At 39.2% G+C, this 18,674-nt stretch overlaps 1 protein-coding gene and 1 pseudogene across 1 annotated transcript in view; one reads left to right on the forward strand and one right to left on the reverse strand.

Annotated features, from left to right (window-relative positions):
- The window catches only part of OXCT1 (3-oxoacid CoA-transferase 1), a 146,190-nt gene that overhangs the window by 49,242 nt on the left and 78,274 nt on the right, over window positions 1-18,674 (forward strand). The gene's annotated exons all lie outside the window — the stretch shown is intronic.
- On the reverse strand, window positions 1,594-9,320 carry LOC103070412 (peptidyl-prolyl cis-trans isomerase H pseudogene; annotated as a pseudogene).

The following is an 18,674-nucleotide window of genomic DNA, read 5'->3' on the forward strand; positions in this document are numbered from 1 at the left end:
ATTTTCACAGACTCAGGAAAAAGTGTGTTTTATTTAGTTCGTTTTTAGATGAAATGGTTTGAAACAAACGGTTAATTTGGGAGAAATAATGAAAGATTAGAAACCAAGAAAGACTTAATTGTTAGAAAGTACAGTAGTCCTTCCTTATCTGGGGTTTCACTTTTCACAGCTTCAGTTACTTGTAGTGAACTGTGGTTCAAAAATATTAAATGGAAAATTCCAGAAATAAACAATTCATAGGTTTTAAATTACATGTTGTTCGGAGTAGTGGATGAAATCTCACCCGCTCCAGTTCTGTCCCACCTGGGATCCCCAGCCGTCAACATCTGCTCCTGAAATCCAGCCATCAATATGGCTTGATGATCCAGGATGACATGGAGCAGATGATCTTCCTTCTGATACATCGTCAGAAAGGCAGTAGTAGCCTAACATTACGTCACAGTGCCTGTATCATTCACCTCACTTCATCTCGTCACACAGGCATTTTATCATTTCACACGGTCACAAGAAGAAGGGGGAGCACAGGATAATAATGTAATTTGAGAGAGAGCAAGACCACATTCACATAACTTCTATTATAGTATATTGTTGTAATTGTCCTATTTTATTATTAGTTATTGTTGTTAATCTCTTTTTTAAAAATAATTCTACAGCATTTCTATTTATTGATTGATTGATTGGCTGTGTTGGGTCTTCGTTTCTGTGTGAGGGCTTTCTCTAGTTGCGGCAAGCGGGGGCCACTCTTCATCGCGTTGTGCGGCCCTTTCACTGTTGCGGCCTCTCTTTTTGCGGAGCACAAGCTCCAGACGTGCAGGCTCGGTAGTTGTGGCGCACGGGCCCAGTTGCTCCATGGCATGTGGGATACTCCCAGACCAGGGCTCGAACCCATGTCCCCTGCACCGGCAGGCAGACTCTTAACCACTACGCTACCAGGGAAGCCCTGTTGTTAACCTCTTATCGTGCCTAATTTTTTTTTTTTTGGCTGCCTTGGGTCTTTGTTGCTGCGTGTGGGCTTTCTCTAGTTGCGGCGAGTGGGGGCTACTCTTCATTGCAGTGCGCGGGCTTCTCATCGTGGTGGCTTCTCTTGTTGTGGAGCACAGGCTCTAGGCGCATGGGCTTCAGTAGTTGCGGTGCATGGGCTTCAGTAGTTGCAGTACACAGCCTCAGTAGTTGCAGCATGTGGGCTCTAGAGCACGTAGGCTTCTGTAGTTGCGGCACGTGGGCTCAGTAGTTGCGGTGCATGGGCTCTAGAGCACACGGGCTTCAGTAGTTGTAGCCCATGGGCTTAGTTGCTCCGCGGCATGTGGGATCTTCCCGGACCAGGGATTGAATCTGTGTCCCCTTCATTGGCAGGCAGATTCTTAACCACTGCATCACCAGGGAAGTCCCATGCCTAATTTTTTTTTTTTTAAATGAACAACTTTATTTACAGTTGAAAACTTAAACACAAAATCTCGGCTTCTGAATCTGTGAGGTCTGTTGATCAAATGGGGCAGCAGCAGGCAGGGAAGCAAACACAGGGGCCAATCCAGATTATCTTACTCAGGAGCATCACCCCGAGCAAGGGAAGGCCTGATTCAGTCTTCCTCTGGACTACATCTCTCCACACTGTGAGATCACCACAGGCAGCTTGGGCTTATTGTTGGGGCCTATGGAAACATTTTCAATCTTTCTCATCACAAGTCCATCAATGATTTTTCCAAACACCACGTGCTTCCCATTAGCCAATCACATTTAGAGCAGGTGATGAAAAACTGGCAGCCATTTGTACTGGGACCACTGTTTGCCACAAAAAGCAGGCCTGGAGCTGAGTGTCTAAGCTTAAAGTTTTCATCTGCAAACAGCCCCTGCAGTAGATACTAGTGACTCCAGTACCATCTCCATTAACAAAATCTCCACCCTGAATCATGAAATCTTTTATGACCCTGTGGAAGCTGATCCCTTTGTATCCTGTTGGAACCCCATCTTTTCTGAATTGTCCAGTGCAGAACTGCCTAAAATTCTCAGCCATCTTAGGCACCGCATCTGCAAAGAGCTCCATCTTCATGCAGCCAACTTCCCTTGTGTTCTACCCAGTCCTTCCACAAGCCAGTGCCTAATTTTTAAAAAAATATATTTATTTATTTATTTTGGCTGCACTGGGTCTTAGTTGTGGCGTGTGATCTTTTAGTTACAGCCTGCAGACTGTTAGTTGTGGCATGCATGCAGGATCTAGTTCCCGGATCAGGGATCGAACCCAGGCCCCCTGCATTGGGAGTGTGGCATATTACCCACTGGGCCACCAGGGGAGTCCCTCTCATGCCTAATTTAAAAGTTAAATTTTATCATAGGTTTGTATGTATAGGAAAAAACAGTGTATATAGGGTTTGGTGCTATCCACAGTTTCAGGTATCAACTGGGGGTCTTGGAACGTATCCCGTGTGGATAAGGAGGCACTCCTGTAATGGTTTTCTCTTCTGTTCTTCATTCCGTGAAGAAACCAAGACCACTCGTGTCCAGGAGTGTAGGTCGCCTTCTCTCCGATTTGGCGTCTGAAATTTAATGTTAATTTCTGTCACTGAATAACTAAGCCCACATTCAATTTTTTTGAAGAGAATTTTAAATCCAAATCCCATGGGAGAGAAGTTAAACAGGAATCTGAAGAACTTAGTATCTCTTCTGTGCTTGCTGTGAAAAGGAGCTGGGTTATTAATTTAAAGAAGCTATTTTAGTTTCCTTGATAATTATGGGAAAGGATACAAGTTTTGCCTTGCATTCTGAAAAAGTTCTTTTCAGTTTAGAATTTCTTTTTAAATTTTGGAAAAGGTTTGCTGGCACAGACAAAACTCAGGGAAGAAAAATTCAATATTACAAAACTCAGAAAAATACAGGTTACCTACAAAAAGCTACAGGATTAAGGCTGTTGAGTTTGAAAGTTTTGGTATAATTTAAATTTTTCTCAATTTGAGGAATTTACAAAGCTCATTCATTTTGAGAATTGGTGTCTCAGAAGTGGAATTAGACCTTTAGAAAGAAAAGAAGTATTAAATGGTATTTTAAAGCCAGTTCCATAAACCAATTCCTGCTATAAAAAGTAGTTTAACTGCTGTTTTATTTATAGATATATTTCCCCAATGCTTTTGGCATTATGTTTGCACCCAAAAAATTTTCACTTACTTTTCCTTTTTGTTGGTTCTTTTTTTTTTTTTTTTTTTTTTTTTTTTTGGTGGTGCGCGGGCCTCTCACTGTTGTGGCCTCTCCTGTTGTGGAGCACAGGCTCAGTGGCCATGGCTCATGGGCCTAGCTGCTCCGCGGCATGTGGGACCTTCCTGGACCGGGGGACGAACCCGTGTCCCCTGCATCGGCAGGTGGACTCTCAACCACCAGGGAAGCCCGTGGTTCATATTTTTAAATGTACAAAGTAGCATTTTATATGTGGATTAATGAGGACTAGATTTTATAAGGAGAGAGCAAAATAGAACGGAAAATTTTTCTTCATACAATTCATTCCCAGGAAATGGGGCGGGGGGGCAGTAAAATGGTCCAAATAGAACAGATACAGCTAGGGTATGCCTACACAAAGTGGAGTAGACTCCATAATTGAAATGTTTTCAACTGTGGCAATAGCAGATAAAGGAGATATAGCCTAATGATGATAAAAGCAACAAAAACAACAGCAGCAGCAGCAAGTACTATTTATACCGTGAACTTAACGTGCAAAGCACATAAGGTCATCTGTTATAATAACCCAGTGTGGTAGGTTTTATTATCCTTATTCTATAGAGGAACGAAATGAGGATAAGGAGAGGATTTATGATAAAGCTAATACGGGAGAGTTAAGATCTAGAAACATTTCTTTCTGCCTCCAAAGCCATGTTCTTAAGTACAAGTGAAGAATGATAGGTGTATTTTGTTTTATACTTTGTAGTGTTAACATTTAAAATATAATTTATTACCTCTTTAAGGGCAGGGGCTTAGACCTTTAGCTAATTGAATTTTTCAGCCAAGTATAGCTCCAGCACAATGTAAATACTTCCATAAACACAAAATTAAAAATCATTCAGAAATGTTAACCTCTTAAAACTTATAAAATCGGATAATCTCCTGAAAGCTGTGAAATGAGAGCCTTCACACTTGAGAAGGTTGAATGGTTCCCCCCAGTTAAAAATGATGTAGATGATATTATACAGCAGTTTGAAACCAAGATAGAAATTTTAGGATTCTGTATAATAAATACTGCTAATGATTATCTACTTAAAAAATAGGAACTTCCAGTTTCTGTTCTGGCATCTAAGTAGCTTAGTAGTCACCACTCCTGTTCTCACAATAAGAAAGTGAACAAAATGAAAATCAACAGACAACAATTTGTTCACAGTAATAATAGTATTAATGTATTTCATAATCATAGCTTATGGATGAATGAAATGAATGATAGCAATGTTTTCAAGGACAGGAGGGAGAGATAAGAGTACTGAGTACTGTGTCACAGGGTGCACTACCCTTGAGGTGGTATAGTGTTATCTGAAAGAAGCCTTGGATTAGTTGTAAATGTATATTGCCAACTCAAGCATAACCACTGAAAAGGGTAAAAAGAGAGGTATACAGTCAGCTGTATCCATGGGTTTCACATCCACACATTCAACCTGAATTTGCTGATGTGAAACTCATGGATACAGAGGGCTGGTTGTAATGAACATGCTAGGAGAGGAGGAAAAATGGAATCATATAAAAAGCTTAGTTAAAACCAGAGAAGGAGGGACTTCCCTGGTGGTCCAGCAGTTAAGACTCCACGCTCCCACTGCAGGGGGCCCTGGTTTGATTCCTGGTCAGGGAACTAGATCCCTCATGCCACAGCTAAGAGCCTGTATGCCACAACTAAAGATCCCGCATGTTGCAATTAAAATAATAAAAAGATCCTGCATGCCACAACTGAAGATCCCGCATGCGTCAGTGAAGATCCTGTGTGCTACAACTAAGACCTGGCACAGCCAAATAAATAAATAAATATTAAAAAAAAAAAAAACAGATGGCAGAAAAAGATAAGGAAACAAGGACAACAAATAGAAAATGTAACAACTATGGTAGATGTTAATCCAACTATATCAATAGTCACTTTAAATATTAATGGTCTGAGATATACCAGTTAAAAGACAGAGACTCTCAGACGGGATTGAATGAGACCCAGCTATATGTTGTCTATAAGAAACCTGCTTTTATATATATATTTTGCAGCTTTATTGATATATATAATTGACATATATAGCATTGTATAAGTTTAAGGTGTACAATATGTTGACTTGATACACTTACATATTATGAAATGATTACCACTATAGTGTTAGCTAACATCTCCAGCTCCTCACATAATTACCATTTCCTTTTTATGGTGAGAACACTTAAGATCTGCTATCATAGCAAAACTGACTTCAGAGCAAGGAAAATACCAGAGATAAGAAAGACATTCCATGATGATAAAAGGACCAATTCTTAACAAAGGCATAAGAATCCTTAAAGTGCATGCAGTGACAGTGGTTCTTTTTTTTTTTTTCCACACTTATTATGACCTTCTGAGATACCAGCACCAGCTGCCCCATGCCATCTTCACAGCAGTTTGGGTCCCGGCTCTGTGCAGCCCCTTTCCTAAGCATCAGTTCAACCACTTTCTTTTGCTGCTCTTGCAGTTACTGTATCTGTGTCACCTCAGTGCTTCTCTTTTGCATTTTTAGTTCTCTAATTCCTTATTTAAATTTCCTTTATTAAAATAACTGACAAAAATTAACTCAAAATGGACCATAGACTTAAGTGTGAAATGCAAAACTATAAAACTTCTAGGGGCTTCCTTAGTGGCGCAGTGGTTGAGAGTCCACCTGCCGATGCAGGGGACACGGGTTCGTGCCCTCGTCCGGGAAGATCCCACGTGCCGCGGAGTGGCTAGGCCCATGAGCCATGGCCGCTGAGCCTGCGCGTCCTGAGCCTGTGCTCCGCAACGGGAGAGGCCACAACAGTGAGAGGCCCGCGTACAGCAAAAACAAAAAAACAACTTCTAAAAGATAAGAGAAAATCCAGGTGAACTTGGTTGGGTTTGGCAATGCCTTTTTAAATACAACACCAAAAGCACAATCCATGGTCAAGTCGTCTGTACAGACCAAAGACAATACACATGGCAAATAAGCAGATGAAAAAATGATCAACATCATATGTCTTTAGAGAATTTCAAATTAAAACAATTCGATAGCAATACACACCTGTTAGAATGACTAAAATCCAAAACACTGGCATCACCAAATGCTGATGAGAATGTGGACAGCAAGAACTCTCATTCATTTTTGGTGGAAATGTAAAGTGGTAGAGCTGCTTTCAAAGACAGTTTGGCACTTTCCAATAAAACTAAACATACTATTACCACATGACCCAGCAGTTGCATTCTTTGGTATTAACCAGCTCTCCTGGTTTCATATAGAATATATAGTGTTTGTTTTCATATAGAATATATGTTTTTGTTTTTGTTTTCATATAGAATATATAGTGGACTTGTGCACACTCTGAATCTGAGCCATTGTTGAATTTGATTTCTTGTATTTGTCCAAATATCCAAGAACTATTAGTCCTGTGTTCTGACTTTCACAAGGAAATAAAAGTTTCATTCTTTCAAGAAGTTACTGCATGTGTGACCATGTATAGATAAAAACAATATATCACTTAAATGTGGAAAATGGACAATTAGCTAGAAAGCCATTCTAACTGCACACTGGGTCATGTTCATAGCTTATGAGATCTACAAATTACCACCTTCAGATTTGCTTGGGAAGATAGTTAAAACATGACTGTTAAGTTTACAAGTGATAAGGATTGCTATGTGAGACACAGTGATTATCTTAGATGATCCCACAATATAGTTGCTGAGATAGGACTAACCCGAAATTAGAAGTTGTATATAGTGCAACGGGTGCTAAATTTAATGATAAAGATAGTAATTGCTATGGGATTCTGATGGTTGTTTGCATGGTTTGTGGCTCTAACCTCAAAGACACCCTTTCTATTTCTTAGCCTTGTTTCTGTAGATATTTATATATGGTGGATTGTAAATGAAGAATAAGACTTCAGGTATTTTACACTCTGTCTTGGCTCACAGGTCTAAGGACATTTGAGTGGGGATGGGCCAAAATGGGGTGTGGAGGCACATCTTCCATAGAACCAACGGCCTTGAGGGAAGAAATGGAATGGATGTCTCTTGGTTTGATTTCCTTACTTCCTTGTTTCCTTACTTACCTATATGTTTGCTTTTATAAAATTAGGATCATACTTTATATTCTTTTTTCATTATGTAAAACAGTAAGAATGTTTTTGGAGGTCACTAAATGTTCCCCAAGAGGATATTTTAGTAGTTATACTCAAATTTATATTAACAACTCTATTGTTGTACTTTTATGTTGTTTTTCCCTCGCTATTATTAATAATGCTATAGTGAATATCCTTGTTTCCGTGTATGTATGATGATTTGATGAAATTCCTAGAAGTGGATTTTTGGGGTGTGTGCCTCAACATTTTGTCAGCTTTTGATAAATATTGCTGAATTGTTCTCTAGGGAGGTAATTTCAATTATAACTCTATAATGATATTTAAAAGTATCATTTTCAGCCATTGTTGACAATATGGATATTATACTTAATTTTTGGGGGGATAATCTGCTAGGTGAAAAAAGCTGTCCTGTTTTTGTCCTGTCCTGGTTTTGATTTGCATATCTTTGATGACAAGGGAGTTGAATATTTATTGGTTGTTTGTATTTTTTGTGATTTTATGTGTTGTTATAAGTATTACTATCATTATTTGAATGGGAATGTCTAGTATTTCATTTCCAGGTGTTCTTTGGTGATGAGTTATATAAGAGGGAGAAAGAAAATGTGCAGGATTGTGGTTGACACGTGAGCTCTGGGGTTAGGCTTTTTGGATTTGAACCCAGCTTCCTGAGGGATCCCCCAGCTGCTGGTCCCCAGGCAAGAACTTGATTGGTTATAGCTAGTAGAATATGTAAGGAGGAGCATCTTAACTCTGAGTTACGGGAGTAAAGATGGATAAGGCTCTCAGAAAGAAAGTAACCATGGCTGGCAGCTTACCCCCAGAACCCCTTCCTAAAATAAGGTGTGAGTCAAGTGCTCTGTTGATTCACTGTTTTTGAGACAGCTCTCTAAAACTTACAGTCATAGGTTCCCACAAAATCACCTCATTGCAAATGAGGACATAGATCCTGTTGAAAAAAGAGAAGGGAAGAAAGGGTAAGGGTATTTCTAACAAAATCTAATGATTTTGGAATCTTCACCTGTGATATTCTCTCTCAAAAGGTTATTGAATAATAAGGCACAGTATGCCTGACATAAATTGAGGAGATGCACTCTTATGAATTGTCTTATTGGAAAAAAGGCCAAAAATTCCATTTATTAATTTTGCCTTCACCTTTATTTTAACTAACAATTTTTGACCTACTTATCAATTTATTCCATGTTGGTCTTAAGAATTTAGCTTGTGATTTTAAAGTCATTCCTATTAAAATAGCAGTGGCTTTCCTCACTCCTTCCAGAGACCTTGTCAAAAAATGTTACTTTTTCTACCTCAAATATAGATTTAGCCTACAAATAACTGAAGCGATAATTAGGGCTTATGCAAGATTGTTTCACTTGAAAAATTAGCTGCTTTTTTTTTTTAAAGTTTTACTTTCCAAATCTTTCTAGTTTGAGAGTATAGCTAAAAAAAAGAAGGTATTTTAAAGTCATGGCTTACATAAATAATTTAAGTAAGAAATGTGTGAGAGGGAAAATGAAAAACATTACTCATTGACTCCTTTTGTGTTACTGGTTGTATCTCTTTTAAATGCATTTTTGCATGTATCATTATTGTAGCTTGAGCATCTAGCATATGTCAGCCTCCGAAAATTAGAATATATTCAGATTTCTCAATGGCCTTTTATCAGGCTCCTAGAAAAGCCAGGTGCACAACCAGAAATTAGTAAAAGTGAGAGAATGTAATTGCCAAGGTGTGGAAAATTTCTTTCTGATGAGAAGCCACCGTAATCAAAAGAAACTGCCCTAGCAACATCAGTTAAGGTGGACTCTCATGTGAGATTTTTGAAGTATGAAGGAAATCACATTTCTTTTTTGTTCAGGTTAGATGTTGCCATTTCTGATAGCTCTTCCAAAGTTAGGTTCCTCATTCCATAAAATAAACATTTCACACTTCTTTCTGCCATTCCTGTTCCTATGTACACGAAATTCTTTCACAGGTACCATCTTTCCACATTCCTCCATAGAACACGTCCTTCCCTGACTCCAGGCCTTTGCCCTGGCCATTCTGGGTGCCTGGAATGCCCTGCCCGTCCTTCTTTCTGCGGCTCATTTTCTGCCTTCTCACCGAAGCTTTTCCTCTGTTGTAGCATTTATTACTTTGTTATATTGTGGTTAGCTGTTCTCCTGTCTCCTCCAGTAGGACTGAGCAAGAACCTCGTGGGACCTTGTCCTATGCATCTCTGTATCCCCAGTACAGGCACACGATGCATGGCACATAATAGGTGCTCATTGAATGATGTTTGAGTCACTTAGCCAGAAGGTTAAAATATAAGCGTCACTTTGCAGGCTTAGAAATGTTCTGTTCATTCTAGTTGATTGCCATTATCCTGCTGTAGTCTATAAGAAAGTAAAAAATGCCTTATGCTCAGTGGTTCTTCCTGACGACTTTATAGTTGAGGTCTTTGTTGGGCCTTTCTTTGAGAGGCTTGATAATCTGCCACCAGGTGTTCTGTAATTCCCTTCCTTATTATGGTGACTAGGTTCCTCTGATTTCTCTGGGATCACTAACTCATGGTGTGCATTTTAATGCTGGCTGGAATAGTGTGTCTGATTCAGTAGGCTTTTATTGCCCAGCTAAAGGAGAACAAGCCATATGGTAGTTAACTAGATTTGCAAAAGATGATAAATTAGTGGCAAATAAACTGGCCTTGTAAATGCAACAGCTGGTTAGTCAGGAGAGAATTGGCATAGCATATACACAAGTGCAGAGGAGTGCTGAAGGTATACTAAGTGGCATGGAATTAAAATCATGTGTTGCCTTTAACAAAGTACACCCAGTAAAAGGGGATTGATCTAGGGCTCAATAATCCAGAATAATTAGAAAGATACTGTAGGTTAATGTGTGTACTTTGAGGTCTTTGTTGTGGACCATCCAGCAACTGATGTAGACTTATAACATGTAAGGGCTAGAAAAATATTAGACGTCACTTAAATTTCAACTTTCACATTTTAGAGATGAAATGGCCTTAAGTGGTTCTCATAAGAACACAGTACAAGAAGATATTAGACCTAAAACCCAGAATCTACATCTTTTGACCCCAAATGCAGTTCTCTATATCATACTCTGTTATCTTTTTTTTTTTTTTTTTTGCGGCACGCGGGCCTCTCACTGTTGTGGCCTCTCCCGTTGCGGAGCACAGGCTCCGGACGCGCAGGCTCAGCGGCCGTGGCTCACGGGCCCAGACGCTCCGCAGCATGTGGGACCTTCCTGGACCGGGGCACGAACCCGTGTCCCCTGCATCGGCAGGCGTACTCTCAACAACTGTGCCACCAGGGAAGCCCTGTTATCTCATTTTTTAAGGATAGCAGAAGTCAGTGAAATACTTGGCATTAGAATCATGCGGACAAAAATCCTTCTCTTACAAACAGCTGACATCGTAAATTACTCTCTTCTATCAATCACAGCCACCTTTTCTTTAATGGGAGAAGGGAAATTCTGTCTAAAAGATCAGTATGCTTCTTTTTTTTTTTAACATCTTTATTGGAGTATAGTTGCTTTACAGTGGTGTGTTAGTTTCTACTTTATAACAAAGTGAATCAGCTATACATATATCCCCATATCTCCTCCCTTTGCGTTCCCCTCCCACCCGCCCTATCCCACCCCTCTAGGTGGTCACAAAGCACCGAGCTGATCTTCCTGTGCTATGTGGCTGCTTCCCATTAGCTATCTATTTTACATTCGGTAGTGTATATATGTCCATGCCACTCTCTCACTTCATCCCAGCTTACCCTTCCCTCTCCCCGTATCCTCAAGTCCATTCCCTATGTCTGTGGTTTTTTTTGTGTTTTTTTTTTTTTTTTTTTTTAGATTCCATATATATGTGTTAGCATACGGTATTTGTTTTTCTTTCTGACTTACTCTGTATGACAGTCTCTAGGTCCATCCACCTAACTGCCAATAACTCAATTTCATTTCTCTTTATGGTTGAGTAATATTCCATTGTATATATGTGCCACATCTTCTTTATCCATTCATCTGTCGATGGACACTTAGGTTGCTTCCATGTCCAGGCTATTGTAAATAGAGCTGCAATGAACATTATGGTGCATGACTCTTTTTGAATTATGGTTTTCTCAGGGTATATGCCCAGGAGTGCGATTGCTGGGTCATATGGTAGTTCTATTTTTAGTTTTTAAAGGGACCTCCATACTGTTCTCCATAGTGGCTGTATCAATTTACCTTCCCACCAACAGTGCTGGAGGGTTCCCTTTTCTCCACACCCTCTCCAGCATTTATTATTTGTAAACTTTTTGATGATGGCCATTCTGACCGGTGTGAGGTGATACCTCATTGTAGTTTTGATTTGCATTTCTCTAATGATTAGTGATGTTGAGCATCCTTTCATGTGTTTGTTGGCCATCTGTATATCTTCTTTGAAGAAATGTCTACTTAGGTCTTCTGCCCAGTTTTGGATCGGGTTGTTTGTTTTTTTGATATTGAGCTGCATAGCATGTTAGCTCAGTTGGTTAGAACGTGGTGCTAATAATGCCAAGGTCGTGGGTTCAGTCCCCAGCATGCTTCTTTTAATTGTCATTCTTAACTTTTCAGATATGGCGTTGAGTTTTGGGGATGAGCTATGCATTCTCAGAAGACATTTTAGATTCGGGACCTTGATCCGCTTTATTCACTGTAGGTTTCAGTGATTGCTGTGAATGATAACTTCAGAGTTAGGACTGGTTTCCTAGTGATGACTAGAGGCTGAAATTCAATTTGTTGGAAAACACTGAAAACTGAAGCCAAATCAGGCCTCTGTACCTGACACCAAATTAACTTTTGGAGACAGAATTTTGGGTAAAGTAGAAATGAATAGCTTTATTGCTTTGCCAGGCAAAGGGGGCCACAGTGGGCTAATGTCCTCAAACCATGTGTCCCCAGCTGGGGGGTATTGAGAAGTTTTGTAGTAATGGTTCAAAGAGGGCATGATCAGCTTATAGACATTCTTCTGATTGGTTGGTGGTGAGGTAAGTGGGATTCAGCATTATCAACCTTCTGGTTCCACCTGGTCTGGGGTCTACATGCTTGTGGGCAGCATATCATTAATTTCTCCCCTCTAGTGGGGATTTTAGTATCTGCAAAAGAGCTCAAAAATACTGTTATGGATATTCCTTGATGGGAACCAGGACCCCGCCCCAAGGCTGCATTATTGTCTCTCTTGACTGTTCCTCCCTTGTCTCTGCATCCCCTTCTTTCCCTTCAATTGTTTGAACCTGCCTTTTGGAACGCAGGGAAGGTCCTGGAGGCTGAAACCTGTTTCCTGTAATCAAGAAATGGGGAACACTGAAAGACTTTTGCGCCCAGGAGCCCCACAGGTCCTGCTCGGTATCAAAACAAGTGATGCCAACTGTAAAACTGATTGTGTGTCTCTGCCAGTTGTCCTAAGGGAAGAGTCATTTGATCTTAATGCTAAAATCACAGTTGAGAATGTGATGAATATGTTTGAATGTCTTTAGGACTTAAAGGTCTAGTTTTAGAAACTGAGCTACAGAGAGAGGAAAGAATTTTGTTTTGAAGTTTATTTATTTTTGCATCTTATGACTACTTTATTACACTAAATAAGGGAAAACAAACATGGCATTTTAATTTTCTTAATGAAATAAATAGGATTCAACTTTGCTTACTGCTTCCTAGAAATGAAAACATACTGAGAACGTTTAGAAGATTAAATGACAAATAAAACTCTTATTCAAAGTGGCACATGCTAAACGATTTTAAATTTAGGAATTGAGCCATTCACAAACTGAATTTGAGTCACAGTCCCTGCTGGGTTAAGCAGCTATTATCTGTGTTCTGGAAATGTTAGAGTTTAACCCAAGTCTTCTTTGCAGTTTGTGTGTTAAGTACTGTGTTCTTGAATTATAAAAGGCTCCAAGGATGATTAACAGCCCCCAACTGAAGGAAACAGTCTTAGAAAGTAACCTTTTAAAGTTTTAGCATCTCTAATGGGCAGTTTTTCTATGGCTGTAAAACCCAACACAAACTTTTTTTCTCTCCTTGTTTCTCCATAACTCTCTTCATTGAAAAATGTTCCTAGTTAATTCTATTAATTATATCATGTCTTGCTGTTTTTCTTGGATCATGTGTTAATGGTGTAATTTTTTTCTTACTATTATAGATAAGGCTGGTGCTTTGAATGAATGCGTTAGAAGTATTTTAATTCCTTTGGGTAGATGTATTCATTTTAATTACTTCTTTGGATTTGCTACAGCCTTAATAAGATTTTCTTTTAGAAAAAGATAGGACAAATAAAATTGGATATTTATAATATTGCCTGCATGTTATTAAATCACATACTTAGTGAAGGTTGGCATTTTTTGGTTAAATAAAAAGTGAGAAGGCAGAATGCCATCATGGACTAGACTGTTTGGATGTCGTATTAGTGTCAGTGGAAATGAAAATAATACCATTAACTGCTTTTGAATTTGTTTAAAAACACTTCTTCCATTCTACATAAACTGTTGGGATAATCCATGAAGTGAGTAATACTTACTTTTTTTAAATCTGTATGTCCTATTTTGCTGCTAGTCACAGTTTTAGTAAATTAGGTTATTTTAGGTAAAGCTTTTCTTCTAATGAGTTCAAACTGCTTCATCCATTTTCCTTCTCATCCCATGTTTTTAAATGAGACATTGTAGGGAGGAAGAACTGCTTTTGTTTTGTAATGAGGAACATCAGGTCGAAGGTGATTATCATCAACTCTGAGGTTGGACAAGTGGAGAAAGGAAGAGTCTTTTGTTGTTCTCTGGGTATCTCTGTCACATTATAGTTTTTTTGCTGGTGGTTAACTAAACCCTTTTATTTCCTAGAAAATATTATTAGGCCAGGTATTATTTTACAATATTAACTTTGACCCGTGCTTAATTTCATTCACTTAATTGGCTCATTTTATTTTCCTAATCAGTAGAGGCCATTTTCTATCTTCATTATATCAACTATTCTTTCTGGCCTTGTGTCATTCTCCAATTTGATAAGTGTACTGTTTAATTTTTATACATTTTGTTCCAGAGACGATGTAAAGTAGCTTATAAGACACAGAAAATATACAAGATAACATCAATTAAAAGTAGGGGGCTTCCCTGGTGGTGCAGTGGGTGAGAATCTGCCTGCCAATGCAGGGGACACGGGTTTGATCCCTGGCCCGGGAAGATTCCCACATTGCCATGGAGCAGCTAAGCCCCTGCGCCACAACTACTAAGCCTGCACTCTAGAGCCCGTGTTCTGCAGCAGGAGAAGCCACGATAACGGGAAGCCCGCACACCACTCGCTGCAACTAGCGAATGTCCGTGCACAGAACAAAGACCCAACACAGCCCCCCCCAAAAAACAACAACAAACAATACATAAATTAATTTTAAAAAAAAGTAGGGCTCTACAAAGAAAGAAAAGCAGTGGTTGGGCTTTAAAATGGAGCTAGGACTAGATGAAAAATTATACTGTAATGGCAAACAAAAGATGTCAAATAAAAATTACTCATTTAGGGTCTTCCCTGGTAGCACAGTGGTTAAGAATCCACCTGCCAGTGCAGGGGACATGGGTTTGAGCCCTGGTCCAGGAAGATCCCACATGCCATGGAGCAGCTATGCCCATGCGCCACAACTACTGAAGCCCGCGCACCTAGAGTCTGTGCTCCGCAACAAGAGAAGCCACTGCAGTGAGAATCCCACACACCACAATGAAGAGTAGCCCCCGCTCTCCACAACTAGAGGAAGCCCACGCACCAGCAAAAGACCCAACAGAGCCAAAAAGAAATAAATAAAATAATAAAATTTAAAAATTTACTCATTTATATAGTTGATAGTGCATACAATTTTTTAATTTAATTTTTATTTTATATTGGAGTATAGTTGATTTACAGTGTTGTGTTAGTTTCAGATGTATAGCAAAGTGATTCAGTTGTACATATACATATATCCATTCTTTTTCAGATTCTTTTCCCATGTAGGTAACTACAGTATACTGAGTAGAGTTCCCTGTGCTATACAGTAGGTCCTTGTTGGTTATCTATTTTATAAATAGTAGTGTGTATATGTTAATCGCAAACTCCTAATTTATCCCTCCCTCCCACCATAGTACATATAATTTAAAGGAAACTAATGATTAAGTGAACTACAACTATTCTTGCTATTAAAACTAGACAGAATTTTATCTTAGGCACTGTTTTAATTGCAGGAAAGAACTCTTTATAACTATGGTATAAAGATACAGGTTTTCTCTAAGAGCATACTCTTCTTGGAGCATTAAAAGAGTGGTTGAGCTCCTAAATCATTGTTTTTTTACCCAAACTTTTGCTAAATACTTGGAGGTCATGAGCCTGAGATTGGCTTCTCTGACACAGATGGGAATATATCTGTTCAGAATTGCCTGTTGCACCCAGACCCCTGCCCCTTAACCATAATGAACTCAGGATGTGTTCCCTGTCTTCATTTAAGGACTTGATAAAGACACTGAACAGGATAGGACCAAAGACATCAAAGCACTAGAACAGGGGTTCTTTTCTAATCTGGGGTCTCCCTGAGGCCAGAGGGTAGAAATGGGCAATGGTTATGGACAAATCCCCTGTCATCTTAAGAGGGACTTTACAGGTCAGGAAACATTTTTGTGTGAGCAGATATTGTAGCTTTCATCAGATTCTTAAAGAAGTACGTTTCCCCCAAAGTTAAAAACCTCAGCATCAGAGACCTCTAAGACCTTGTCAAGCCATCAAGTACTTGTGGTTCTTCTGTTATCTACCTATCTGTACATCAGAATGGGCTCCCTGTTTTCTTCTCTGTTGTATCTAGTAGGTGCTTAATTAATATTTGTTGATTTAAAGTGAATGAAACCAAGTCACGTTTTCCCAGTATGTCTATAAAACTCTAACTTGAGGGAGTTGGTCAGGTGCTTTGTGAAATCTTACCCTGTGCTTTTCTCTTGGCCCACCAGTGAGCTAGCTAGATCTGCAAGTTAATGAAGTTCATTTGGCAGGGTTTGGTGTGGGGAAAGACTTGTACTGGTGTCTAGCAGTATTCTTTTCTCTGCTTATGACCTTATAGACCATTTGTTTAATAATCCTTTTTTGCGGGGCGGCGGGGGCGGGTGGCTGCACCACATGGCATGTGGGACCTTAGTTCCCCAACCAGGGATCAAACCCGTGGCCCCTGCAGTGGAAATGCAGAGTCTTAACCACTGGACCGCCAGGGAAGTCCCAATAATCCATTTTAAGACACTGTTATGAATCAAGCCCCAGTTTGAAAAGGAGTATATTTGTGTATTTGCCTCTCTCCATCTGCTGACATCTGTGCCATTTTTTACTTGACTGTAATTCTGTGGCCATATTTTCAGGCTCTTTAAGAATCCTGGGATATAATTTTTGTGGGTACAGCCTAGAATTAATTTGGAGAATCTAGGTATCTCTTCTTGGAATTCAGTTCTTCCTTAGCCATATTATTTCTGCCCTTTTCTTCTCCCTGATGGTGAAGTCAGGAGTAAAAGGGAATTGAACTGCTGTTCTTTATTCTGTCCTCTCTCTCTAGCAGTCATGATGACCATGTCTGAACTCCCCATCAGCAACTAGTACAAAATCACCCCAGAAACCACTCTTTCATCATCTTCAGTATTATACTGGACAGGACTGATCTCATTACAGTTTTGTACCCTTTGACCTACCTGTTAAAGTTTCACGTGACATCCATTTGTCCTAGGTCATGTGTGTCTCTCTTTTGTATGAGCTCTTTTTTTTTTAAATTGAGGTATAGTTGATTTACAATGTTGTGCTAATTTCTGCTGTACAGCAAAGTGACTCAGTTATACACATTTATACATTCTTTTTTTATATTCTTTTTCCATTATGGTTTATCCCAGGGGATTAGGTCTAGTTCCGTGTGCTTTACAGTAGGACCTTGTTGTAATAGTTTGCATCTAAATGTAATAGTTTGCATCTATAGTACTAACCCCAAACTCCCAGTCCATCTCTCTCCCTCTCCCCCTCCCTTGGCAACCAGTAGTCTGTTCTCTATGTCTGTGAGTCTGTTTCTGTTTTGTAGATAGCCCTTTTAAAATATGAGGAAACACATGGCTATCCATGTTATTATATTCTTTCTGTATATACCATTCTCTCATCGTCAAGATGATCCGTTTTCATACTGTCAGAATGGGGGTTTTGAGAGCCTCACATCCCTCGTGAATCCATCTGTCATTTAGAGTTTCTGACCACTTGATCCTGATCTTTATTTTTTTCTCTCAACTTTTCGAAATCTGCTTTCCTTCAAAGAACAGGATACGTTTCTATGTATGCCCGGGATTCAGTTCCCGATCTATTACAAATTCCAGTTTTACATTGTTACTTTCCCTCAGGGTTTCCGTCATTTCTACTTTACCAAGCAGTTTATCCTTATTGGTTAGAAGTCCTGAATCATGGTTTCTCTCACTGTTTCATTCTGAAAACTAGAACTTGTCAGAAGGCAATATAGAATTTATCAGCAGAATATGATGAACAGAAGATGTTCAAATAATTGGCATCTCCCATGATATCACCATCTTACATCACTATCTTGTTTCTGAGTTAGTTTCGTCATTTCTGTTAAAGATAAGCCATCTACATCTTTAGTTTGGTGAGCACTCTGATTATATGGCCATTAGTGTGATATTCTTTCTCCTTTTAAAGTCACTTTAAATATATTTTACCACATCTCATCATAGGTCAGTGGCTTCCCAGGCATGTGCATATTTTCTTGACATAGCTTGTTCTTTTGTCAGCTTATTTTCACCAGACATTGGAGAATGTCCATTAGCATGAGGTCCAATCTACAAGGTTTCAGTGACTATGCAATTGTAGTTACAATCGTTTATAAGGTTGCAAATTCATTAATAGCCACTAATCTTTTCAGTCTTTGTTCTTTTCTATAGAGACATCTGAGACCCTATGTATTTGACCCAGGCCTTTTTAGCTTTCATGCCATGTTCTTCTATATTTTTGTACTAGTCAAATTACCCCTTAGCATGAAGCTTAAGAAGATGTGCACCTTCTTGCTCCTTTGGATATTTTGGGAGGGATGCCCTGCATGCTGACCCCCCCTTTTGCTCCACATTTCCTCTTTCTCTTCCCCATTTTTCTGGGTTAAATTAGTATCCAGAACACCTCTGCATCTAGCTTGTAACTTTTTCTGTTATTGCTCATTGCTTCCCTCTTCCATTTTTCTAGTCTTCCAAGGTTTTTTTTTTTGCTAATTTGGGATTACCTAGTGTTATAAGATTCTAGCCATTTATTGCTGCTGTTGTCTGCTTTGAAAATTTCTGGACAAAAGAAGAATATTCATCCTAAGGCTTTTCGAAGATTAAAATGACTCAGGAAAAAAATCTGCAGTGTGATTCCTCCCCTTCCTC

This window comes from Lipotes vexillifer, unplaced genomic scaffold (assembly GCF_000442215.2).
Source record: "Lipotes vexillifer unplaced genomic scaffold, Lipotes_vexillifer_v1.1 scaffold386, whole genome shotgun sequence".
NCBI classification, from domain to species: domain Eukaryota; kingdom Metazoa; phylum Chordata; class Mammalia; order Artiodactyla; family Lipotidae; genus Lipotes; species Lipotes vexillifer.